This window comes from Equus quagga, chromosome 3 (genome assembly GCF_021613505.1).
Source record: "Equus quagga isolate Etosha38 chromosome 3, UCLA_HA_Equagga_1.0, whole genome shotgun sequence".
Classification (NCBI taxonomy): domain Eukaryota; kingdom Metazoa; phylum Chordata; class Mammalia; order Perissodactyla; family Equidae; genus Equus; species Equus quagga.
In genome coordinates this window covers 24961244-24988665 of record NC_060269.1, presented here as the reverse complement: position 1 = coordinate 24988665, position 27422 = coordinate 24961244, and positions in this window count along the sequence as shown.

The following is a 27422-nucleotide window of genomic DNA, read 5'->3' as shown; positions in this document are numbered from 1 at the left end:
ATTGTCCAGCAGACCGCCTTCAGACGGCACTGCACCCGGGACTCTTCTAGGTCTCCGGGCTGTAGCTCACACTGCAGATTTGCGCTAGCCAGTCTCCATAGCTGTAGGAGCCAGTTCCTTATAATAAGCCTCCTCATGTGTGTATGTCTATATATCTCCTATTGGTTCCCTTTCTCTGGAGAACCCTGACTAATACACTCTTCATAGGTTTCTAGTTTTGCAGAAATATTTGTTTTACCAAAACAATTCTATTTGGTTCCGGTGAAGAGAGTGACAGCAAAACACACATCCAACAGGGTATGGTCGTTTATTGCACACATGAGAATTTGTGGAGAGAGTAGTTCAGGCTCCTGAGCAGGTGCCAAAATGGCTAGAGCAAAGGGAGGGGTGGAGTGGCTCTGATGTTTACTGTGGTTAGGAAGTGGGGCTGGGGTAAAATAAGGTGTGTGACAGAGCACTGACAGACACATGCATTGCACATGGTTTGAACTTCCTGCTAGTGCCAAACGAGCCAGTGAGTGGGCTTTTTTCATCTCTTTGCCCAAATGTGGAACAAGAGAGGAAGTGTGAGGGGTGGAACTCGAAAGCTATCAGTGATCAGACATCAAAAAGGGAGTCAGACTCTTTATTACAACTTTGAATCTGTATCTGAATGAAATATCAAGTGATGATTCAAATGAACATATTCTGTGTTTGAAAGATCTGATGGCACTGATATAAAATTGGCATCATTTAACTGTTTCCAAAATTTTTCTCCTGCTAAAAAAGCCAATACATTAAAGCTACCTCTTACCTTTACTTACCTGCACAAGAAAACTCAGAATTAAAATAAGTAAAATTAATTTTGAAGAACAGCATTTTTAATTTAAATGTCAAGTTATACTTCGCAGAGTGAAGTGTAAATGCACATCCAGCTTCTGAGTGTTTTATCATCCTTTTTAGCACAGTCTTCTTAAAAAGACAACTGCTTCTTTGGCAGATTTATTTCTTCGCAATATCACTGATGTGGTCAGTGATATCTCTACAGCTCCCACAAGAGATGGCAAATGTCTGCAAACATTTTGTGGAAATTATACATTCATCAGAGACCTCCTTAAGAAGAAAAGCTCAATAACCTATTGTTACTAAGCATAAATTTCCTTTTTTATTTGTCTTTAGAGCTCATTGCTTCTGAAAGGATTTAGTGAACAATAAAAACATATCACTTAACAAATAGTAAAATGAATAAATAGCAGTAGATTTACATCATCCAATATTTACTGACCAAACACTGTAAGTGTTCAGGCTACTCCCTCTGTTGATGGCAGACTGCTTAGCCTCTATATTATGTTCGTATTTCATAAGCTTTTCATCTATAATTCCTCGCATTTCCCTCTGACCTTGTGGTTTGAGGTCAACTATGAGGCTTGGCAGCAAGATATATACTACGACTGGCTGAGACTCCAAGGGGCAGCAGCATAGAGTATTTCTCCCACCATCACTCAAGATAGGAGGGGCTGAGCTTCCAGAGGTTCCTCTATAAACACAAGGTTTTGGGTAAACGCTCAGCCCACTGTTCTCAAAAGACCGGTGTTAGTTCTCTGTATCTGGAGAGAATTGGAGATGGTTTATCACTACACTTTCTCCAGATATAAATACCAGTTAACATAAAATCATATGCATATGCACATGCTTCTTCATACTACTAGACAAGACTATAGTGAAAACTAGAGGTGAGCTTTACCATATCTATGTTGGCTATTTTATGACACTATTGACAAAAACACATTTCATGAAAATTGAGAAATTCTGGGTTAATACTATGTTGAATGGCATGCCAGGATGACAGGGAAAACAGGGACTGTGCAAAGAAAACCAAAAGAAAGTTCCCTGCATTTATGAGGAAAGTGATACTATTATCCTAGTGCCACGGTAGCTACCTTTCCCAACATAACTCAAACAGTAAATGCCAGAGCCCGTGTTTGGACTCATACGTTTTGATGCCAAAGCTTGAGCTCCTCACTATTGCTTTCTAAGTAGCTTGAAAACAGCTAATAGTCAGCTAAACCAAAGCACTGTCACTATTTGGAAGGAACTGAAAAATGAGTAGTAAGGAGTATGACGACAGCAGGCACAAGTAGGAGCAGGTGCCTAGTAACAGGTAATTTCTTTAAAAGAATGGCAGACACTGCAACAAGTTTATTGTCCTTACTCTTCAGGTTTAGGGACCAAATTCCTGGGAGTCTTAGTCCAAATTCATTGGTCCAGTCATTTAATTAAGTAGTAAATTTAATTAACATATTGAGTATTGGCCTCATGTCCAACTTTTCTAGATGATGCAGGTAAAGTGAATAGTGAAGCAGACATGGTCTTGTGGAATTTATGGTACAGAGAAGTAGACAAGTGTTCAATAAGCACTGCCACTGTCTTAAGCTTTTTGAGAAAATGTCCCTTATTTGATAACATGCCAGGAAAAATGTTTAAACATGCTTGAGGAAGATTTTAACACATTGGTGGGATTGAAGGGAGACCAGAATCACCAAAGTAGAGAAATAAGGGGAAAGTTATAAGAGATGATGATGGAGAGGTGGGTGGAAGGGTTCATTTCAAAACCATGGTTTCTGAATTCTAACTTTAAGACAGTGAGCATTTACCAAAAGACTTTAATAAGGAACATAACTTAATATGAACTGAATTTTTAGAAGATCAATTAGACAACCTTAGAATAATGCCCTTGAGGTCTATTCATGTTGCTGCAAATGGCGAGATTTCATTCTTTTTCATGGCTGAATAATATTCCATTGTGTATATATAGCACATCTTCTTTATCCATTCATCTATCGATAACCATTTAGGTTGTTTCCATATCTTGGCTATTGTAAATAATGCTATAATGAACTTGGGGGTGCACATATATTTTCAAGTTAGTCTTAGTGACAAAAATGGGTGAAGGGGGTTAAAACGTAAAAAAAAAAATTCAATAAATTTTTTAAAAAGAAATTGAATAGTCTAGTAAAACTAAAAGTCTAGCTTCTTTCTTTTTGGTTTAATTATTATTATTTTTTCACCTTTTGACCACCTTCACCCATTTCTGCCACCCGCCAACCTCCTGCCTCTGGCAGTCACCAATCTCTTCTCTGTATCTATGAGCTTGTTGGTTTTCTTTAGATTTTATATACAAGAGATCACATGGCACTTATCTTTTCCTGTCTGACTTATTTCACTTAGCATAATGCCCTGGAGGTACACATATACATATATATCATGGTTACTTTCTCCATTCATCTTGTTGGAATCTTAGGTTGTTTCCATATCTTGGCTGTTGTAAATAATGGTGCAATGAACATGGGGGTGCAGATATCTTTTCAAGTTAGTGTTTTTGTTTTCTTTGGACAAATACCCAGAAGTGGAATTGCTGGATCATATGGTAGTTCTATTTTTAATTCTTTAAGGAACTTCCATACTGTTTTCCATAGTGACTGCCCCAATTGACATTCCTACCAACAGCACACCAGGATTCCCATTTCTCCACATCCTTGCCAACACTTATTATTTCTTGTCTTTTTGATAATAGCCATTCTAACAGGTTTGAGGTGATATCTCATTATGGTTTTGATTTGCATTTCCCTGATGATTAATGGTGTTGAACATCTTTTTATGTACCTTCTGGCCATCTGTATGTCTTCTTTGGAAAAATGTCTATTCAGATCTTCTGCTCATTTTTTAATTGGATTGTTTGATTTTTTGCTATTGAGTTGTGTTAGTTCTTGATATATTTAGGATATTAACCCCTTAGCTGATATATGATTTGCAAATATTTTCTCCCATCCCATAGGTTGCCTTTTATTTTGTTGATGGTTTCATTTGCCGTGGAGAAGCTTTTCCGTTTGATGTAGTCCCACTTGTTTATTTCTGCTTTTGTTGTTTTTACTTCTGGTGTAAGATTCAAAAACTCATCACCAAAACCTATGTTAGGGAGCTTATCGTCTATGTTTTCTTCTAGCAGTTTTATGGTTTCATTCAAGTGTTTAATCCATTTGGGGATAATTTTTCTGTATGGTATAAGATAGTGGTCTTGTTTCAGTCTTTTGCATGCAGCTGTCCAATCTTCCCAACATCATTGATTGAAGAGACTATCTTTTCCCCATCGTATGTTCTTCACTCTTTTGTCATAAATTAATTGATCACATATGTGTGGGTTTATTTCTGGGGTCTCTATTCTGTTGCATTTCTGTGTGTCTGTTTTTATGCCAGTACCATACTGTTTTAATTACTATAGCTTTGTAATAAAGTTTGAAGTCAGGGAATATGATGCCTCCAGCTTCACCCTTCTTTCTCAAGATTGCTTTGGCTATTAGGCATCTTTTGTGGTTCCTCACAAGTTTTAAAATTTTTTGCTCTATTTCTGTGAAAAATGCCATTGGAATTTTGATGCCATTGAATCTGTAGATTGCTTTGGACAGTATGGACATGTTAACAATATTAATTCTTCCAATCCATGAGCAATGTATATTTTTCCATTTATTTCTGTCTTCTTCAATTTCTTCCCTTAATGTCTCATAGTTTTCAGTATCCAGGTCTTTTATCTCCTTGGTAAAATTTATTTTTAAGTATTTTATTCTTTTTGATGCAATTGTAAATGAGATTGTTTTCTTAACAATCAACCCATAAGAGCATCTATGGAGAAGAATATGACTATTGTATGATTAATTGTACACATTGAGTATTGTGGGCTACAAGGTTATGAAAACTAGTCCAAAGGGGAGTGTGAGCCTGGCAACTGGCCCAGGAGACTTTACATTTATTTAATAAATGGGAGTGAATGTGAGTGTGAGTGTGTCTGTGCACGTGTGTGTTGGCATAAGCAAGTTTGTGCAAATGGGCAAAAGAAAAGGTCTATATTATCACTACCTAGTGATTTTCTAAGGAAAAAGAAAAAACTCTGGAACCTTGTATTAGTGAATTTCCTAATTATCAGAAATATAAACTTCAACCCACAGAAAACATGTTTCTCAGTGTTTCCCAATCAGAGTGACCAAAAAAGCAAAGAAAACACATTTTGGTGGCATTTATTTTCCCATTGTGCTAGACAGCAAGTCATAGGCAGTAGGGAGATAGAAAGTTAGCAGTGGGGGAGGTTTGAAGAGAATGGAGAGTTTGAAGAAGTTACAGGGAAAGAGAGGGTCAGTTGCTTCAATAAGCTGTTTTAAGATTCCATGTCTGTCAGCAGCTGGCTCCCCCATCAATGAGTGGATCTCTCTCTGCTCTTTCATGTTGATCCTAGGCAGAAAAGAACTGAACTGCCCCCATAGAATTGTGCATTCAGAACAGTAGTCACGAGCTATATTCATGCCCTCAAGGCTGCACCTGACTTGGAATTTTTTTTCAGAGTTTGTACTAAATACAGTGTATCTAGTTAGAAAGGAAAGAAATGTTGATATACCTTTATCATTGACATTTCAATTAAATATGATGTTTTCATTTTCATTCTTACACAAATAAAATTTAACATTTTTATGTGAAGGAAAAAACAAAATAAAATAAATTTTAAAAAGCAAAGAACTGACTACCAGCAACACTGGCCCCTATAATAACCAAACTGATCTATAAAATACTACTTGAAAGACTCAGTGTCTATTTCAAGGGCTACTGGATTGTCAATGAGTAATGCATGACAATTTGCCACTTAAATGGAAGTATGAATGAATGTTATTATATAAAATGTCTTGAACCATAAAGAGAGTAGATAAGCAAGAGTTAAAAGTAGAAGGAAGAAATAATGTAATAAGTCAATCAAATTAGCATGAGCTTAAAATAAGTACCTTTTATACCTTTTGTTCCATCAAACAAAAGCAGCTGTTTAGCTATCTAAACTGAATTAGATCCATTTGCATTATTTCCTTTTTAATACATTAAAATTTACTATTCAAAGAATATCTTTTTTTTTTTTTTTTTTTTTGAGGCAGAGGAGTCCTAAGCTAACTACTGCCAATCCTCCTCTTTCTGCTGAGGAAAACTGGCCCTGAGCTAACATCGATGTCCATCTTCCTCTGCTTTATACGTAGGATGCCTACCACAGCATGGCTTTTGCCAAGTGGTGCCATGTCCGCATCCAGGATCCGAACCAGCAAGCTGCGGGCTGCCGAGAAGCAGAACGTGCGAACTTAACCGCTGTGCCATGGGGCCCGCCCAAAGTCTATTTTCTAAATCTGCCAATCACAGATGTTCAAGAGAGTTAGCCAGTTTCCAACGTTCTTTGAATAAAGTTTCTCTAGATTTGAAATATGAAGGTGAAATCAGCAGCTTTACCTAATTTCTAGACTTAGAAATTAAACGCAAGTACATAATTTTTGAAGGTAAGAAATCCTTATTGATTTCAATATCCACCATCTTGTTTTTATATTTGTTTCATATCTAATGAAGTGCCATAATTACAAAAATCTCTAGTTGCTCAAGCAGTCAGAGAACTGTGTTTATTTCATTATAACCTCACTACAAGACAGAAAAATGAGTTTTTGTGTACATTTACTCTTGCTTCATTTTCTAACCTACATCATATAGCTTATGAAATAAGCTATCTCCACATATATATGTCTTGCCACAAAGTTGACTGCAAATTCTTCAAGAACAAAGTACAAGCCTAAACACATAGTAGACACACAATAAACACTCTTTATTTTATTTTATTTTGATCTTATATTTTATAAATAATTAACTGAAACAATTTATGTAGGTAAATGCTACAACTGAGGAAAGCAATGAGTAAGCAGTGCTATGAATATTGCCTATATAATAGTTTTCAACTGATTTAAATTAAAGTAATACATCTAAAATTATTTTATTAAATTCTTGTATAAATATTTGTTCATAAATATATGCTCCTTGTTCATAATACTTTGAGAATAATGAAAATGCATTCATTCACAGGATATAAAATAGAAGTTTATTTAAAGATATATATAGATGGATTTCAGAGTAAAAAAATTATTTTATTTTTTGTCTTGTGTCACCACTGAAATGACTAAGGTGTTTAAATTTGTGACCTAGTAAGTGACAGTAGATATAGCTGTTTTGTAGTCAGAATCATATTTGCAATCTCAGACTTCTTTGTTATATTACCATGACAATTAATATACCATAAAATAAAATCTATACCCATAAACACCATATGGCATATCTTTATGTTAGACCACAAAGTGAGTTTTTAAAAATAAAATATGGAATTTCTTCTTACCTGGATTTTCCTAATTTGAAAAGACTATGTTTTTTAAACCTAAGAGGAACCAAGTAAAAATCCTCAAGTATACACTGCTGGCTATAGGTTATTATTTCTAATAAATTACTGTTAATAATTTAAACATATATGTAATTATATTATTATTAATAGCAAACATATATTGTTATTAACACATACCAGACATTTTGCAGTTCAGTTTACATGCATAATTTCATTTATAATTACTCTGACCCAATGAAGTAGATACAATTATTGTTCCCATTTTACAGATGAGACAAGTAAGGCACAGAGAGATTAAGTAAGTAGAAGGAAGAAACTGACAGGTAGAAGTGCAGAATTTGAGAGAGAGACGGACAGAGAGAGAAAACCAATAATACCAAAACTTTTCCTCCAGAGACACAGTAGTGAAGATTTCTACCTCTTTGTCCACTTTCAGGAAAGACAGACAAAGCAAGGAAACAGAGGAGCAGCATTTTCAAGAAATTTAGGAAAGTATGTATGAAGCAAGGACATTATATCCAACTAAATTTTCCTTCAGAAGAGTCTCAAAGCCATATAAAAACAATATGGAATGTTGAAGAATGTTGAAGAACACTGATGTTTTCTTTCTGAGGAATCCAATGGAGGGTGAACTTATCCAACCAAAGCCTGACTGTGAAAACTTTGGCAAAAAGATCGACATTGGGGACTGGTCTGGTGGAGCAGGATTTAAGTGTGCATGTTCCACTTTGGCAGCCTGGGGTTCACCGATTTGGATCCTGGGTGTGGACATGGCACTGCTTGACAAGCCATGCTATGGTAGGCATCCCACGTATAAAATAGAGGAAGATGGGCATGGATGTTAGCTCAGGGCCAGTCTTCCTCAGCTAAAAGAGGAGGATTGGCAGCAGATGTTAGCTCAAGGCTAATCTCCCCCCCCACCAAAAAAAAGATTGACATCGATCATTTTATGTATTTAATTATGAAGTTAAGCCTACCACAAGGATGGGATCATGAGTTGAACAATTATGTGTAAACATTATGTACTCTGACAAAGTAGAAAGAATATAACTGAAAAATTGAGAAAGAACAGGTAGAAGAGGAGAAAGTAGACCAAGATTATTGATTGATACGTAATAGGTGCTAGTCAAAAGATAAATATAAAACTAACGTAAATAGTAGTGGAATGTTAAGTAAGAAAATACTTTAAAAACTGGGAACACAAAGGTAACCACTAAAATAAAACTACAAACATGCCTGTTTCAAAAAGAAATTTTTTAAGAAATTCAAAGCTACACCAAGTGGTAAAAGAAACATAGTAAATATAACACAGTAATTACAACATAAAATAGTATGATAAACTTGAGACTAAACAAAATACTGAGGTCAATAAATGTGAATGGGCTTAACTCCCCTATAAAACCAAACAGATTCTCAAATTTACTTATAAAGCAAACTCAACTTCATGCTCTAATCAAGAGACCTACTTAAAATAGTCATTGAAAAAGGCTAAAAATAAAAGAATAGGCAAGTATTTACCAGGCAGTAGAAAGCAGTAAGACAACAGGACTTGCGGTCTTGACAGCAAAATAGAATTTGAGCCACAAAGATTTAACTGCAATAAGAAGTTAATGTTAAAAGCCACGTCTCACAATGAAATATAGCCATTCTGGATATTTGTGAGCCAAATAACACAGAAAACACTTATATAAAACAAAAACTATAGAAGGTGCTATTAACATACCATTCTCAAGTACAAGACTAGTGAAGGAGACAAAATTTACATTAAATTAAATAAGACTATAAAAGACAGAAACGGAATAATCAATAAGGTTAATCTTTTGAATATTTATCGAACAATATACCCCAGTAGAAGAATATATATAGATGGAAAGTTTAAAAAAAAATGTTAAGTACTAGTACACAAAGAAAACATCAATAGGTTTCAGAATGTAGAAATAGGATAAAACTCAATCTGGAAAATAAAATTAAATTTAAATCAAAAGATTCCTCCACATGGAAATTAAAATTCTTTCTATTAAATTACTTTTGAGTAACAGGGGAAATATACAGAAACTACATAATTTCAGAAAAATTTTGATAATGAAAACACCACCTATCAAAATCTATGGCATATATTTAAAACAGTGAGCAAAAGGAATTCCATAGCCCAAAAGACTTATATTAGTAAAAATGTAAGACAAATAATTTAAATCAATTTAATTCCCATCTTCAAAATTTGACAAAGAAACAACAAAATAATCTGAAAGAAATGCAATGAAAGAAATAAAGATAAAAGCAAAATCAAATAAGGCAGAGAACAGTATAACAGATCAAATTAATGAATCAAAGTCCTGCTACTTTGAGAATAATTAATAAGATAAGCAAAGCACTAGTTAACAGAAATGAAGGAAGAAAAATTCTGTAGAGAACATTGTTAGATTAATTGACAAAAGAGTAACATAGATGGTGGATTAAAGTGTTGCATCTGTTTTAAATTTACAGAAGTCGACAACTATAAAAAAGTTATATAATAAAGTATCCATATTCTTATGAAAAAGGTACTGAAGTTTTTTGAAGTAAAAGACATGATATATAAATGGTTCACTAAAAAAAACTCTCCCTTCCTTTCTTTCTCTCTGTCAAGAGAAAGAGATAGGAAACAAATGAGGTAAAATGTTAACTATTAGTAAATCTGGGAAAAGGGTATATGGGTGTTCTTTGTGATTTTTTAATTTTTACAGCTTTCTTATAACTTTCAATTCATTTCCAACTAAGATGATTTAAAATTGTTAAAGCTCTCTGTGCTCATGGTAATGTGTAGCAGATGGTTTTGAGTCCAGCGTCACTGTTGTTTTCCCATCTATGACTACATGCACCCTGACAAAAGTATTTCTCATAATTCTCATTTTTCTACCTCTGATCATTCTCAGAAGTCAGAAGATAAGGAAGCTCACTCAGCCCCAGCAGTGGGGAGTGAGCCAGTGGATGGCTACCACAGTTGCCTGTCTTCAGCTGGGCAATTCTGGGAAATGGTCTTCACGCTTCTCAGACACCCCAGAGAAGTCAAACCTTGTTGCCTATAGGAAGGAAGTCACTAATGCATCTTTTATGACAATTTTTTCCCTTCTGATATCACTTTCTCCACTCACTTAACTTTTCTTCCTGGTGATACCTCCCAAATAAACTATCTGCCTCCAAGTCTTTTTCTCTGGCTATGCTTTCAAGGAAATTCTAACTATAAGATATCGTGTGAACCTGTCCAACATGTACAAAGAGAGAGTTAATAATCTCCCTTCTCCCCTTTTACGAAAGCCATTGATAATAGCCTGACATATATGCTTCTACTACTTTCTCTGTGCTTGGAGATTCCTATACAACATATATACACTTACTGCATAGGGAGTTTTCTTGTTTGTCTTTCACAGAAAAAAAATGAGAACATACTAACACATGTAGCTGAGTTTAATTTATATTATTTACTTAGCATCTTGATATTCACCTAAGTAAATATAGATTTTACTAATTGTAAATGTCAGTAATATTCCAGGATATAAATGTGCCAGATTTATACTATTGATGAAATATTGTTTCTAGGTTTTTTTCCACTACAGAAAATATTTCATTAAGTATGGCAATTGTGTTTTGTCCTGTTTTGTATTTAGGATATTTTCCAGAATAGGTATTGCCCAGAGTACCAAAATGCACCATATCCACACACACACACCAGCATTTCAGAATGTGAGTATTCATTTGACAGTTTAATAAGAAAAAAAAGTAGATTACATAATTTGGGTTTAAATTTAAATTTTCACACAACTGGGAAAGCTGAGCAAAATTGCATATGATTATTAGCCATTCAGACTTTCTCTTATAAGATTTAATTGTTCATGCCCTTTGTCATTTTACTTTAGGATTGTTTCTTTTTTTCTTGCCAGGTTGTAGGAGGCCTTTGTATGTGAGCAGTATTGCTCCTTTTAACGTTTGCAAACATTTATCCCTCAATTCTTCTCCACATGGCATCTCCTGGGGCGTCCTCATTCATGTGCCTGACTCCAAGACTGGAATGACTAGAACATAGTCATCCCATCAGGACAACTGTTGAAAATCCATTAAAACAACAAAGATCCATTTTTCTGATTAAGTGGCTGCATACTACTTTTATTATCTGATGTGGTCATTAAAAGCAAGCAAGGATTTTGGACTTTATTTTATGAAGAAGTGGGATGCAATTGAAGCTTTTAAACTAAAGAATGACTTGATTTTATTAGTATTTTAAAAGTTCAGTATAACAGCAGCACTGAGAATTATCATGCAAGAGTAATTGTGATTGACAAATAGACTATATTTAGGAGGTAGACAAACAAATTTGGAGATGTTTTAGATATGAAGAGAGTGAATAAAAAGGATGACACTCTCGATTCATATTTCTGCTTCAAATAACTGGATTGAGATTTGTTTTCCTGAAAAGGGAAAAGAAAAGAGGAGGCAGAGGAGGGGAACAAGGAGGAGAAGCAGGAGGAAGCGAACTCGAGTTAAATTTCTCGGACTCTGTGACAGGCACTGTGCTACCTATATGTTTTTCATTTTATTTTAACAACTCAGGATGTGGGTACAATTATGATTTCCATTCACACATGTGAAAATTGAATTAGACAGGTTGCAAAATTTGTGGAAAGACACACAGCTAGTAGATAATTTGCCCGTATTTCAGACAAGGTAGTAAGTAGACCCCATTCCTCTAACAACAACAAAACAGCTTCAGTAATCTTGGCCATGGAGGTGATGGCGCCACTGTAACCAACAAGGAGGACTTCAACTGGGTGAGAAATTGGTCCCGAGCTTTAAATTATTGATTGAAAATATAAATTTGTAAATGATGCAAAATGATTCCTCGTTAAGAACATAGATGAAGATGACATGGCATGCATCAGAAATTTGAAATTCTTGGTCTATGGATTATATTTGCTCTTCTTATTGTTTTATTTGTAAATTGAGAAGTGTTTTCCCACAAAATGTATTTTTGAAGTTAATTTTTGAGAGAATTTTTTGAGTGAATTCTCTTTAAAATTTACTATTCTGTTCAGCTTAAAAAAAAAAAAAATCAGGCAACACTGGGGCTGCATTCCCATGCAGGGGAAAATGGAAGGCACTCCCTGACCCTCTGGGTGAAGCACATACTTGAGCTTTGGCACAATTTCTGCCTTGCTTGTTGAGTCCTCACTTTAATCCTAAACTTGCATTTGCTATGCCCACGCCCACTTTACTCATTAACTCACCGAACCTATAGTCATTTGACTTTTCCATTCTGGGCCTGTAGAAGAGAATCAGGAATTGAAAATCTGAAACTTAAAGGATGGAATTTAATCCAAGGAACAAGAATGTTTCAGGAATGGGGAGTAATTTTACTCTTCTTGCAAATAACAAAATGTCCACTTAAATGTTTATTAATTCAAAACATAGAATGTGCCAAATGAAACTTTAAAGACTCTTCAGTACAGAGTTAATAAACTGTGAACCAGATTTCTGCTAGAGACAATGGTCAGGTAAATAAGAGAGAAAGCCGAGAAAAGAAACATTTATATAACTGGTGATAAATAAAATAATAAAGTTTTATACCATGGAACGGAAATAACCCAGAGTGAGACACTTATATAATGCTTACGGTAGCTATCTTTCTTTGGATGCTGATGATTTTATTAATGTTTAAGATTTTTCTTTGTTTTCTTAATTTCTATATGATGACTTCATATTGGTGTATAATCATCGAGCATATTATTTCTAAAAAGTAAAGGAATCTATTGTATTTAAGGTATCCCATAAAGAGACTTGTCCGAGATTCTCCAATCCTTTGAAAGAAGTCAAAGTGCCCATGGGATGCTGGCTGTCCACAAAAACAGAAATGCTCAAAATCCCCAAACATCCAACCAGCTGTTTCTAGCTTCTGTTATATGTACACTGATTTCTCTAGCATGGCATATAATTAGTTGTTTGGGTTATTGAATAAAGCCTGACTATACTTGATTATGATTCAGAACACATTATTTATATTGTCATTATGAAGGCAATTTCAGGCCAAGGTGCATTTCAACTCCTTTCTACTGAGGAAAACATGTAGAAAAAACTGTATGTAGCCTTTCCCAAAACACGAGGAATTATTTGCTGTGTGAGCTTAATGAAAATATTATGTGCTTTCAATTAAAAATAAATGTGCTTAGAGAGTTCTCCTAAAATACACGTATCCATGTAGCAGTATCTGCCTAAGAAGTTTTTCAAAGCCTTTAAGACTAACTCGAAGGCCACGTTTATGGAAATTTTCCTCTTAAATTTCATTAAAAGGAATTAAGTTAATTTATATTTAAAGTTCATATGGTGTATGTTTTACAGTTCCGCCTACTTGTAAGAGTGGATGCGGTAAATATTCGTGGAAGAGCAATAGAAAGGGAGAAGGTGGGCACTATAGCTAACATGGACTCATTCCCCTTTAGAACCCAGATTTTAATATATACCATTGCATTAGGTAGTATAATATTTCACACCACATCTAAGATGATAGCTTGTTCATTGTTTTCTCCGTCAGTTTTCTAAACTGTTTGTCAGGGCTTAAATTGTTGCTCTTTGTTTTTTTTCTTTCAATCGCTCATAAAATGGCCCCCGATTCCAAAGTAACTGAAGGTAGTTTTATTTGAAAAGTAGCAGTAGTACATATGAAGACATGACTTGCACACAAGTGTTTAAGGAAAATTTTCAGCTATAGTTAGCCCAGAAATCTAATTACAGTAGAATATTTTATGAAAGTTATAAATACGAGACCAAAATTTGCCTTATAATTTTCCATCCAGAGTTTCACTAAAAAGTCACGACATAGTTTAGGAGTCATAAAAGTCTTTAATTTATATATCAACACATGCTTCCCGTTGGGCTGGAGATCTACCTAGCACGCATGCTAAGCATTCCCCAATTGCTTATGCCAACTACACGGTGACAGGAGCTCTGAGATTAATTGGTTTAATGCTAAACCTAACTCAGCTATTCTAAAGGTCAGATGAAGACTAGCTAAAATTATGTGAAGACTCTGTGGAAGCACTTAACTACCGTAAACTACTGTAATAAATTAGTTAAGATTTGCTTGTAACTTCTTTTTGTTTTAAAATGGGCTGTTAGAGTTTTAGTGTATTAGACTATTCTTGTGTACTTTGGAATGAGATCAGCTCTCATCTTTTTATTGGATGAATTGATTTAGGACTTTTAGCCCTGCATTATTCCTGCTATATGAGGGGAACAATATGATCTTCTTTACTGAAAGAAAACAGATTTTATAAATTAAGTGGAAAATATAAGATCAATTTGATACCTGGGCATGATGAGGATAAAGGTCGCATGTGCCTACCTTCTCAAATTCTGCTGTTACTGCCTGCCATTCTTGGCTAATATCTATGTTCTCCACAGGCATCCCTGTGACACAGGAAACCAGTTAGCCATTGATGATTAAGTAGCTGGTAACTAAAGTTCTTTTCCTTTTTGCAATTACTGATTTTAGCTTTTAGTTGTTCCCTCACACATTGTTAACTGTGCTGTTTAGGCAATGTGCTATCTGACTCCCACTAGGTTCCTATAGATAACATCTCCCTGGAGCCTGGGTCACCATGGTAATGGGTGTGTGAGCTGTTTTTCAGAATTAGAATCCCTTGTTCACTTCAGGCCAGTTGAGACCACCAACCCACTGACTGGGCCCGTGCAGCTGTCTGATAAACGATCCTTTGATGTCAAAAGGCTAAAAACTCCACCCTCAGATCATGCTAACGCCGCCATTTTGTGAACACAGGTCCTTTGAAGAAGCATGAAGTCTGACTACACTTGTGCAGATCATCAATTACCTCACCTCTTCTCACCTCCAATCACCTATGTCCACATTTCAGACCACGTTGCCCCCCCTACTCAATAAATATCCCTGAGTCCCTATTTTCTGGGAAGTGGATTTGAGACTCATTCTCTCTTGCTTCCTCACTTTAATGTGCTGTGATTAAACCCTCTCTCTGCTGCCATCTGGCTGTCTGGGTGTCTGGCTTTCTAGGGGACAGCCAAACACGAACTTGGTTCCACAACACCTGCAGTGGACAATCTAAGAGCTAAGATCTTCCATGGGCTCTGCTTTATCACATACTTGAATCTGACCCTAAATGGACTGTTTTCTACAAGAAGTACTTCAAGATTTTAGTTCACAAGCTGATGCTTAGGCCAGTTACTTCTACAATTAGGGTGCATCTAAAACTAATTGTATCAAATTCTCATCTGTGATACAGAATGTCCGCTGCCAAAGTTCAGTGTCATTTTGCCTGTCTGAGATTAGGCAAAATTCTTGAACTGTTCAGAAGCAGGGACTTTGTTGTGGATAGGATCAGCTCTATGGTTAAATACCTAAAAACACAATGACTGGAGATGGTAGAATTGGACAGAAAAAGCAAGAAAAAAGTGGGCGCACCTTCCTTTTGGTCAGAATTATTTACAGGCATCATGGAAAATTGGGATTCCAGGAGGAGCAAAGTTGTGCCCAGGAGAGTTCTCAGGTTAGTTATTCTGCACTCTGAACAATAAACCCTGCCTTGATTTAATTGGATGTGAACCTTCATGTAAACTGGTTTCGTTACTGCCTAAGTGGGCTCGTCTGCTTGCCACAAGACATGCCAGTAGTCAGGAGGCAAGGTGATAGGAGAGAAAGAACTTTATTACAGCTTGCTAGCAAGAGGGAAGATGGCTGACTCATGTCCAAAAGAACAGTCTCACAGAACAAAGACTACAGGCCAGTTATATATGGGGCAGGCCTCCAGGTTGGGGAGGTGACTGGTCTCTGGGTGGGGCAGACATCTGGTCCCAGTTCCTGATAGTCCTTGGTTTCACTGGATATGCATCAGAGAATAGAGCAGCTGCCCTATATCCTGATCTTTCAGTTGTCATTGATTATGACTGTCAGCATGGGTTCTCTGCCTGGGGGTCATCACATTCCTAGAGAACTCAAAAGAACAACAGTTATCATCTTAAAGCAGTTCGGAGGGGCAACAAAATCTACAGAGCATGTCTGGGCTAGTTAGTCAGAGGTCATTTAAAGTTACAGCATAGTTTCTTTTCTACGATATGGCTTCCCTTATGCCAATCTTGTGTTGAGCCAGTATCAGTTTCTCTGAAGTGCAATGCATGTGTGTCCTAATTCATGTGCTAGGAGGCCAAGAACCTATATTCAAGTGGACATTTAAGGAAGTGACTATGGGCTAGTTTGCAAGAGTGTGATTATTTAAACAAAAACAAAAATGACAACAAAACTAGCTCTCCTTGACACGTTACATCTGTAAGAATTGGTCCTCAAGACTACAAGTTTCTTTTTTCTTCTTGTGTTTCAAAGCAAGTTTTCTGAAGCCTCTTGCCCACAGAAAATAGCGTGAAAAAAAGTCTGCTGTCAAGATTGATTGACAATTTGCAATAATTAACATCATGAACAATAGACTGCCTTCCTTACTCCTACTCACTAAGCAGAGTATTCAAAGTCATTGAAACTGTTTGAGAGATAATAAGGACTAAAGAACTTGCAGGTGTTACACACAGAGGCAATGAGCAATGCAGTTATTATACCAGTCTAATTCCAACCAAAACAATCTCCCAAACAGTTGCAGAGGAGCTTAATGGCGACTCACTTTAAGGAGGAAGGTTCTTAAGTGTAGCCTTGAGCAATAAACCTTTGGAAGAAAGATTAGTAGGCAATTTTTGGTCTCATAGTTATAACCTTTATGGGTGATTCTACCTGAAATTTGGCTTCTGTCTAGCTATATCTCGGATCCCCTCAAACACCTGCGCGCCCAAGATCTGCTGCGAGGGTGCCATTGCCATTTTCCGGAGAAGAATTATGCCAGCTGCTTTGGAATTGGTAAGGGATCTATCGGAGAAAGAAAGAAGTCTAGGAAATGTCTGAGAGGGAGAAAGCATACAATCTAGTTTAGGAGTCATGCTTTTCATGTCACATAGATGAGATTTTCTTTCCCAAGGTTGTCTTTTTGAATTCCTCCTTGAAATAGCAGCGATACTGAATTCTGATGAAACAACACCTGTTTCACCCCCAGGGCAGGCTTTTGGGCAGTAATCTTTTGGATACTGATTCATTCAAGTCTGCTAAATAATTAGTGAGTCAACTTTCCTAGTTGATTTCCATTCCTATGGGCAATGCTAACTCTTCTCTGATTTGAGTTGTTTTATAAGATAATTCTAGAATATAGCTTCTAACAAATGAGATCCAAGTTTAAAAGTACAATTCCTTTTTTGGAAATTTTTTAAAGCTATACTTAACTTTAAACTTTTTGTGCAATTAAAAATAAAAACTCCCACAAATATATGTATTTACATTATGTTCTGCAAAGTGCCAGTTTAATCATGGCAAAAATACAAATATAATCTAGGACTCTTCTGAAATCCAGCAATGTACTCTTATTATGACAATGCCTACATTATTATTTTTTATATCTTTTATTTTTAATGTAATCACTTAGAAAGTTGAAAATGACACATAAATGATGATGATGACATATTTGTTGATTTCCTAGGAACTGTTTAGTCTATTGACAACACCCTTGGCCCAAGCGGTAGTGACAATAAATATGTTCTGTGAGCTAAATTCAATTACATAGTTTTAAAATTAAAGGAATTAGGAAATTTGAATATACTGATACATAAATGTTAATATACACATGTGATCTGTAATTGTGACTATAAGACTTTGACAAATAAATTGATGCTTTTTAAATATTCTACCTTATTCAATGTATTGAAGACTTACAAATAATGTAAAACTTTAAAATCTTCTAACATATCTGAAAAATATTTCAAAAGTTGGATCTCACAGAATATAGCTAAACCCAGTTACATTTTTGAGGGTAAATTTTAAAGCCAGTTGTAAGGAAAAGAGGATAATAATACTTTTAAATAAGATTCAAGTAAAATATTACATTTTCTCAAACTTGCCAAGCAATCACACAATCAGGGACACTCATTGACTCTGAGCTTTTTGATTCTCTGCAATCTTCCTCCTGTCTTTCTATTAAAACTCTTCTTGCATAGATCAGTGAACTTTTTTAAAAATCCAACAGAAATGACACGCAACAGAGACTTGTACAAACTGCATTGAACTATATTTGATCACATTGAGGGACGTTAGGCAAGGGGAATAGCTTCTTTATAGAAGTATGATATGAAATATACTTCAAAAACAACATAAAGCACTTTAATAATGTGTTTTAACATGTATAATCTATATTATAATTTTTAAAATAATATTAAACTTTTAAGTGCTGCCTTAAATCCAGAACAGAGACAGAGAGAGGTAGAAATAGAGAGAATAACACTTAATTACAAGATCGTTGGGAAAAAAAATTTTAAATTATACTCTAAATTTTAGACAATGGTTATTTTTACTCAGTGTGTTTTGGGTGAATTTTACTTTTCCTGTTACTTGTTCTTCTCTATTCTAAATTTTATACAAACACTACATGTAAAGAGATTAAAATAAATAAATAGGGTACAAAAGAAAAAATACTAATACCTTAACTATTTTTAAACTAAAGAAAACTACTTCCTTGCAAATTTTAGATTTAACGTTCTAACCTCTATTATTTAATTATATTTTTAGTATTTCATATTTTTACAATGTTAAAATGCTTATATTTAATGATAACAAAGAGTAGCCATCACTATGTGGAAAGAAATCCATTATTAATATCAATTAAATATTTTAAATAATCCCCCTGAAATTGTGATTATCAATTATTAGATGTTTCCTTTTTACATATCTTCTCAAAGTGACCTAATATTACACTGCAACTAATTAAAGTTCATGAAAATTATTTTAACGCAATGTTTGAATATTGCCATTATATTCTACTACTATAATTTTCAAAAATGAGTATTTCTTTTTAAAGGAAAGGAAACATATACATATACAAAATTAGCAATTGAACTTTCCTGACTGTTCAGATCACATCTAATGAGTTTCTCTTTCTCAGTCATGATCCCATGTGAAAACGCCATTAGCATAACAAACCAAAATACCATTCTGAAATGTATTTGAAATAGAGTATTGGTTTTTATTACAGTGACTGTAGATGCTTGCTGTTATTTCATTTATTTTAAACTAAGCTGTTTAGAGAATGTCCTGGTGAGATATCTGGAGAAATGTTAGTAATTCTTTGATCATATCAAATAGTCATATGATGTGTACGTTAATAACATGATCATCTCCTAGTTGTAGAAAGAATGCTTATGGAATTCACATCTTGTATATTTTATCTGAATATACAATAACTTGGCATTGTTTTTATTCAGCATTCTCTTAGTTCATCTTTTCTAGGATAAAAGAAAATGCTGTTTTCATTTCAATGTAGAATATCATTGTTTGAGATAAAAAGCTCTTTTGTGAGTTTAAGTCCACCATAATCTCAGTGGTGCCTAAAATTGGTGAAGTATGTGCATCTTTTTTCCTGCACAATGAAACCTAAATATATGATATTTAATATAATATAGTGTAAAATAATATAAAAATTTATTCTGGGTACATTACACTATGAAAAATTGATAAATTTAACAAGTACCATTGCAATACATTTTGATTTATAAGAATTTATTTTATCCCCAGCCCTGACAATAATAATGCCACTTAACTTTTGATCAAAAGTGTCTATCTTTATTTTTCACTGATTTTAAGCGAATACAATCTTCAGTTTGGGAAGCCTATTGCCACTTGGAGTGTATTCTCAGAGGGTTCAAAATATAACATTAAATTTCTGTTTCACTTTGGTATTTCATTTTATGGTAGCTATAACAAATAACCTAAGGTGATTCTCTTCTGTGATGAGGGAATATTAATTCCCAGGAACAGATGTGAATTTCTCAGTTTTCTTGCCAGGTACAATTCAGAAAATACAGTTGCTATTTTTTCACAATTCCACTTTTGCTCTCCTATGCCCTGGCTACATAGTTGGAGATGGGATGCACTTTTGATAAAATTTTTGAATAGAACTGTTTAGAGGGCACTTTCAAATATTGGTTTTTTGTTTGTTTATTTGCTGTTGTGTTTAACTTCCAAACATCTTTTTTTATTGACAATATAAAATATTAAAGAGACTTAGATAAACATCTGTGAGATTTAATGGCCAACTGCAAAGTTTTAGGGTAACTGCAAAGTTTAAACAGTCCACACAAAACTGCCCTCATTTCTGACACCCATTTTAAGTTCAGGCGGTGGGGTCTGCAAAGCTACCTTTGAGTTTGATAAAGCTCCAGAAGGACTCACAGAACTCACTTAAAGCTGTTATACTCATAGTTACAGTTTATTACAAGGAAAAGATACAGATTAAAATCAGCCAACGGAAGCACGTAGGGCAGAGCTTAGGAAAGGTGCCAAACATGGAGCTTCTGTTATCCTCAATGAGAGTCTTTGGTGTCCAGAGTTTTTATCATGACTTGATCACAGACTACCCTTGTGGCTGACCTTTAGTCTCCAGCCACTTTTATTCTCCAGTCTCTTCTGGAGGCAGAACTGATACTATGTGTCTCAAAGCCCCTATTATTGAAACACATTGTTAGACCTTCTGTCAGCCAAAGCCCCAGGCAAACAAAGGCACTCTTATCTGGAAGGATATTCTAATGCCCCAGGGATTACCTCCCTGCAGTGGAGGGCCACACGGCCAGATCTATCTTTGGGTAAGGTTAATTCTTCACTATAATAAATAAGATAACTAGACCTGAAAGACACATTTAATTCACCAACAGTGTGATAGAATAGATTTCATTACCATTTCTCCCACTTTGGTATTTCTAACAGTTTCTGTGGCTTAACTCTAGAGTAGAACTCTGATATAATTCAGGGAAACTGCCTTGAGTATCATTGAGACCTTTCACTGTGGATTTAGACGATCTTAGTTTTGCATTTCAGCTCAGTTTTTAAGTGTGTAACATTTAAAAATCCAGAACAGAAAGCGTTTTTCATACTGTTTCCAGAATCAGTCCCTAAATTAAACGGAAATCTTCCTGGGAGCATCCCTTAAATCTCCCTTTCTGAGGATACTTTTCTAGCTGTTTTGTCCATAGGGAAGGCACAGGAGAGAGCAGAGGACACAGCAAACTTGCTTCCCCAACTCTTTTTCTATCTCCCGTTTTATTTTAGCTAGAATCAATCAACTGGTGAATGAACCTTGTAGATGCCCATCTTCCACAGAAAACTCACAATCAATAAATGAATAGCAAACAAATTTGAATATATAAAATAAAGGTATATCATTTCAAACAACAGAGAACTCCTAAAAAACAAGAAAGAGACAAATGATCCTACATAATATGGAAAAGATTATTATTATGAAATTTACACAAGAAGACATACAGAAATGATAAAATACAAAAGAGTCTCAGCTTCACTAATAAGTACACAAATATAAATTACACCAAGAAAATAATTTATATTTTTTGCAAAATGGATTTCCAGGAACACACATTCTTGAATACAGTTATTGGAGTTGATACCGAAACTCCTAATCTCAAGTTCGTGTGCCAGATGCAGAGCAAGCTAAACACTGAAACGCTGGGGCTTGGAGATGGAGAAAGATTTATTCCAGTTGGTCAAAATGAGTAGCTGGGAGCCTGGATTCACTCAAATCCACCTCCCCAAGAACAGAAAGCAGGGGGTGTTATGGAGCTAAGGGGCTAGGCAGGAGGAGCTTCCAGGAAACAAAGGGGTCATTCCCCATGAGAGGCCCCTGGGGAATCTGACTTCTGGGTGCTTCAAAGGCTGCTGAGGGCCTGCCATCTGGTGATTGCAACCTCCCTGAGGCCTTTTCTTTCTCCTGTAAAAGGAGTTCACAAATCCTAGAGACCCCTGAGTCACCCCTCAGGTTAAACAGGAAAACAGCAAATTGGTTTCACATCTACAGTAACCCTCAGGTACCTGGCTTCAGGGTGAGATCAAGGACCATGTTTACACTGTCTTCTGGTGAATCTTGGAGGATCAACATGTTAGCTTGCATATAGTTGACAATCTCTGAATATTCATTAATGAATGACTGGATTTTAGAGTATAAATCTGGAATGGATACATTTTTCTTTCTGATTAAAAAAATTCATAAGCTTTGATCATTAATTGAATGGAATGTAGGATTGACCTTTTCATGAAATTTGAAGAGCTCACTCTGAACATATTGCTGAATGTATGTCCAGCCCAGCCCTATACGGAGGCAGCAGATTGTAGCAAACACCCAAGAAGTAACATAATTAAGCCACCACAGCAGTAAAGCTACTTTCAAAACCTTCTTATAGTAGGAAAATTTTGCATCATTTATCTAGTTATGCATTTATATACATACACATCAATTTAGTACTTATTTGTGATCTTCATAATAACATGATAAAATTCATAGTATAGGGTTGATTATGCAAATATTATAAAAAAATGAAAAAAGCTTACTAGAAAACATTGAGTGTTATAGTCAAGGCTAGAAAAAATAAGTAAATAATGGAGCTGGAGTATAATTCTGTCCTCTGACTCTTAGCCTGTTAGTCTTTTTCCCCAGTATTAGAAATCTTCTCTTTCTAATTAGACTCTAGAAAACTCCAAATTTATAATCATACATATAAATAACATGGGAAATTATTACAATGGCACAAATAATTAAAGCAGAGAGAAAACTGATTTTGCATATATATATTTCTAAATGTTTTTCATCTAGTACTTTTTAAACACTAATTTCATACGTAACGTGTAAGATGGAAAAGGGAAAAATCAACCATAATGTTTTTCCCTTTCTCCTACTAGGTTATTGTTTTGTAGATTAGTTTTCAGCATTATCAATTTCCTTCAGGGTTGCAGTCCATGGTGTCTTACACCTCTTCCTGGCACTGTCATGCTCTTTTTTTTAATTGACTTTATTATTTAGAGCAGTTTTAGGTTCACAGCAAAATTAAGCAGGAAGTATAGAGATTTCTCACATACACTTGATCCGATAGTTACATAGCCTCTCTCGCTATCAACATTCTGCCCCAGAGTGGTACACTTGCTGCAATCAATGAACACATCATTATTACTCAAAGTCCACAGTTTACATTAGGGTTCACTCAGTGTTGTACATTCTACGGAGTTAGACAAATGTGTAACGACATGCATCTACCATTATAGCATCACACAGAGTCATTTCAACGCCCTAAAAATCCTCTGTGCCCCCCTAATTCATCCCTCCCCTCCCAACCCCCAGCAACTGGCGATCTTTTTACAGCCTTTTCCAGAATGTTGTGTAGTTGTAATCTTACAATATGCAGCTTTTTCAGATTGACTTCTTTCACTTAGTCATATGTATTTAACTTTCCTCCATGTCTTTTCATGGCTTGATAGCTCATTTCTCTTTAGCACTGAATAATATTCGAACCATGCTGTTTTGGATAATTGTTCTTTTAATCTCAGCAGCACTTTCTAGTCTTTATGCTTTCACAGCATACACTAAAAATTAATTTTAACCAAAAATAAAACAATAACTGGTAGGGAATTGTCCTAGCTTAGTTTTGAAACAGAATGGACTTACAATTTGAAAGATGTTGTTGATTTAAGCTTAAGTCAAATAGCTAAACCTATTTAACTTATACTTGGTTCAGATATTACTGTTGTCTTGAGAATGTTATATTCTCCTAAGTTCCACTCACTGTCCTACTAATAATTTGAATTTCAGATTTCCCTGAAACTACAGTTCTAAGAAGCATGAAGGTCATCTTTAGTTGTCCCTACACAGAAAGGCTTAATAAGATCAAACAGCCTTGATTTATATGGAGGTAAAAATTATTTCGGAATGTGTTACCTATTACTAACTGGCCAAATACTTTATTGTCATCATCATCATTATTGTTATTACTATTTCTATAATTTTTATAATCATTTTCATTATTTTATTACTTTTCCTATAAAGTCTATCAAACATATAAGATACTATATATTATGTTACACTTTAAAAATTAGAATCATAAGACCGGCCTGGTGGCTCAGGAGCTAAGTGCGCACGTTCCACTTTGGTGGCCCAGGGTTCACCGGTTCAGATCCCGGATGCAGACGTGGCACCACTTGGCAAGCCATGTTGTGGTAGACGTCCCACATATAAAATGGAGGAAGATAGGCAAGGATATTAGCTCAGGGCCAGCCTTCCTCAGCAAAAAGAGGAGGATTGGCAGCCAATGTTAAGTCAGGGCTAATCTTCCTTAAAAAAAATAAAAATAAAAACTAGAGTTATAAAATACAACCTCCCCAAATAAAATTTTAGAGAAACATAAATTGTTTGATTTATTTTTTTTTAATAATAACATACATTCCACTTTAAATTTTGGACCCAGAATAATACATTTTGATAAATACTTTCTGCTGGCTATACTTAAAGAATAAACAATATTTTTCTAGATGAAATTTCATTGAGAACTCATGATTTCCTTATTCTTACTATTAAGAAGAAAAGTTAGACATTTTCAAAAACTGAAACATTATTTTTTTGGTCCTGTTTACTTAATTACATTTTCAGATATTATGAATGAAATATATTATATTAATATAAATATTTGAATTGTGTTGTTTGATCAGGTTAAGTTAATAAAATATACGATAGTGAAATATTTCTATAGTCATACAGTCACCTGAGAAAAATAAAATAATTATTAAGAAAATATTAAGAAATTATCAAACCACTTCTTTTAAAAGAAAAGTATTCTAGTTTCAACTTCCAAAAATAAAGTTAGTTCCTGCTATCTAAATTCTCTGTTGAACTCAGACACTAACGGTTGCAAAATGCAAAAATATTACAGGTTCATGGAAAAATATAAAATGATTATGTTTTTTCCTCAAGGCTAGGCAGAAAGTCATTGAATATATTTATCTCTACAATGTAGTTATGTTGACAATAATATAGATTGCTTTATGTTATACCAACATTGTTTTTCACAATTCAAGATGTTCAGGATCAATTCAACCTCTACTGATTTTGTATACTTCGAACAACTCTCTCTCCCACGCCCCTCCTCCTGCACCTTCTGCTGCTCCTCCACCGTCCCCTCCTCCCTCCCTCCATCTCTCTCTCTGTCTCTCTCCCTGAGATTGCACTGCATCCGTGTATTCAGATACACATATATACCAGGTAATATTTTAAAATATTCATTTTAAAAGCATTCAAATATGAATACAAAATTATTGCGTGGTTATAAATTTATACGACTCACAGAGGCACAAACCTGGGTTGAGCCAAGAGTGCTATTGACCACTTAAAGGTACATGTAATTTCATAGGCAAAACAATAGTCATGAAATTATTAGATGCCTTCCATTAAGCATGGTCATAATGAAGAACTGTGTTTTGAAAAGTTAGTTTATTAAAAAAAGAAACAAAAACTAAGATCATATCCATTCCTAAATGCAAATTTTGAAAGTCCAAACATGAAATATAATGCTTTTTATCCATATGATGCCAACATTAAGTGATCTCTTTTCCGTCCTTCTGATAGGATCTAGTGATGTTTATATAAATTCATATTCTTTCAGTAATATAACATTGATAATTACATCAATAACTTTAATTATTTTTCTTTTCTTCTTTTTTTTTTTTGAAGATTATCCCTGGGCTAACATCTGCTGCCAATCCTCTTTTTGCTGAGGAAGACTGGCCCTGAGCTAACATCTGTGCCCATCTTCCTCTACTTTATAAGTGGGATGCCTGCCACAGCATGGCTTGACAAACAGTGTGTAGGTCCACACCTGGGATCTGAACCAGCAAACCCTGGGCTGCAGAACATGTGAATTTAACCACTGCACCACCCAGCCAATCCCAATTTATTATTGAAATAAAGTTCAGTGCATATTTTTTTCAATTACATATATCTCATATTTGAAAAATTCATGTAGTTCAATTCCTGTGGGGTTTTTTTCTAATAGTAAGAATATAAAATATCACATTTTTTCCTCCTGTAATAAGCAATTTTTCTCTATAGCTAGCACACAGAAAACAAAACCTACTTTATTGTTGGCTGGAATATCACTTAGATCCATTTTAAAATCATATATGATATATGCTCCTAAGGCTTTCTTAAGCAAAAAAACTATTCATCCACACTTCAAAGGGAAAAATATACCAATTAGAAGGTTTTTTGCTTTTGTTTTTGAGTATAACTTTTAACTACTTTACCAGCTGCCTATTGTTAGAGTCTTACCCTAGAATATGCTCAGAATGATTAAGTGATGGATCCAGGTGAGCAAGATAGCTTCATTCCCTCTATCAACTCTTATTATTTTAGAATGAATAGTTTATATATCCAAGTAAATTATCCTTAGTATTCATCTTTGTCACTCTCTCCTTTTCTTTCTGTCAGTCTTTATCTATTTCTATCACTCTCTATGCAATGTGAGTCTCAGATTGGGTATTCACTACAACTGTTGATTACCAGTGCCTGATCTGAAAATCAAATACAGAAGAGAGAATTCAAGCGGAGAGAGATTCTAAATATCTATTCAGAGAATCTTTCCTATGCTTCAGATTTTACTCTAAGTGGTGTTAACATTTCAATATAAAATCAATCTGCAGGATTGTACATTTAGCATGTCACGTAACTGGCAGTCCTGATACAACCTTTCTCACCTTCTCAAAAAGGAAAATATAATTCAAAAGATATATAAAATTTCCATATGATATCTTTGAAAAAAACAGTAAACAATCCACTCCCAGTATCTGGAAGATATCTTCACTAACTATAATGTTGAAAATAATTGCATTGAAAAATAAGTAATCGAAAACTATGCTTTGCCGAAGAAAACTAAAATAGTTACCCAACAGGAATTAGATGAAATGTTCATTCCTTTTCGTTTATTACCTCAAATCCCAGCCTTGAATTGCATCCACCGCTTTAATTGAAAAGACTATGAACTCTTTAACTATACACTCTGAAAACAATTTGTCCACAGGACTTCTAAGGTATAATAATTAAATTCCTGGGGCAAACCAACTTGATCCAATAGGGAGACATCAAAGGTTACATTCCAAAGTGGCATATATTGTGATTGTCAAAAATTAAAAGTGTTTAAGCAAGACAGGATGATTTAAAGCAGACAGGCTTTCTTTGTTTAATATATGATGTGCTTTTTAATGAGACAGGCGGCGGAGCTAGGATTAAATTTTGCCGCACATTGGCAA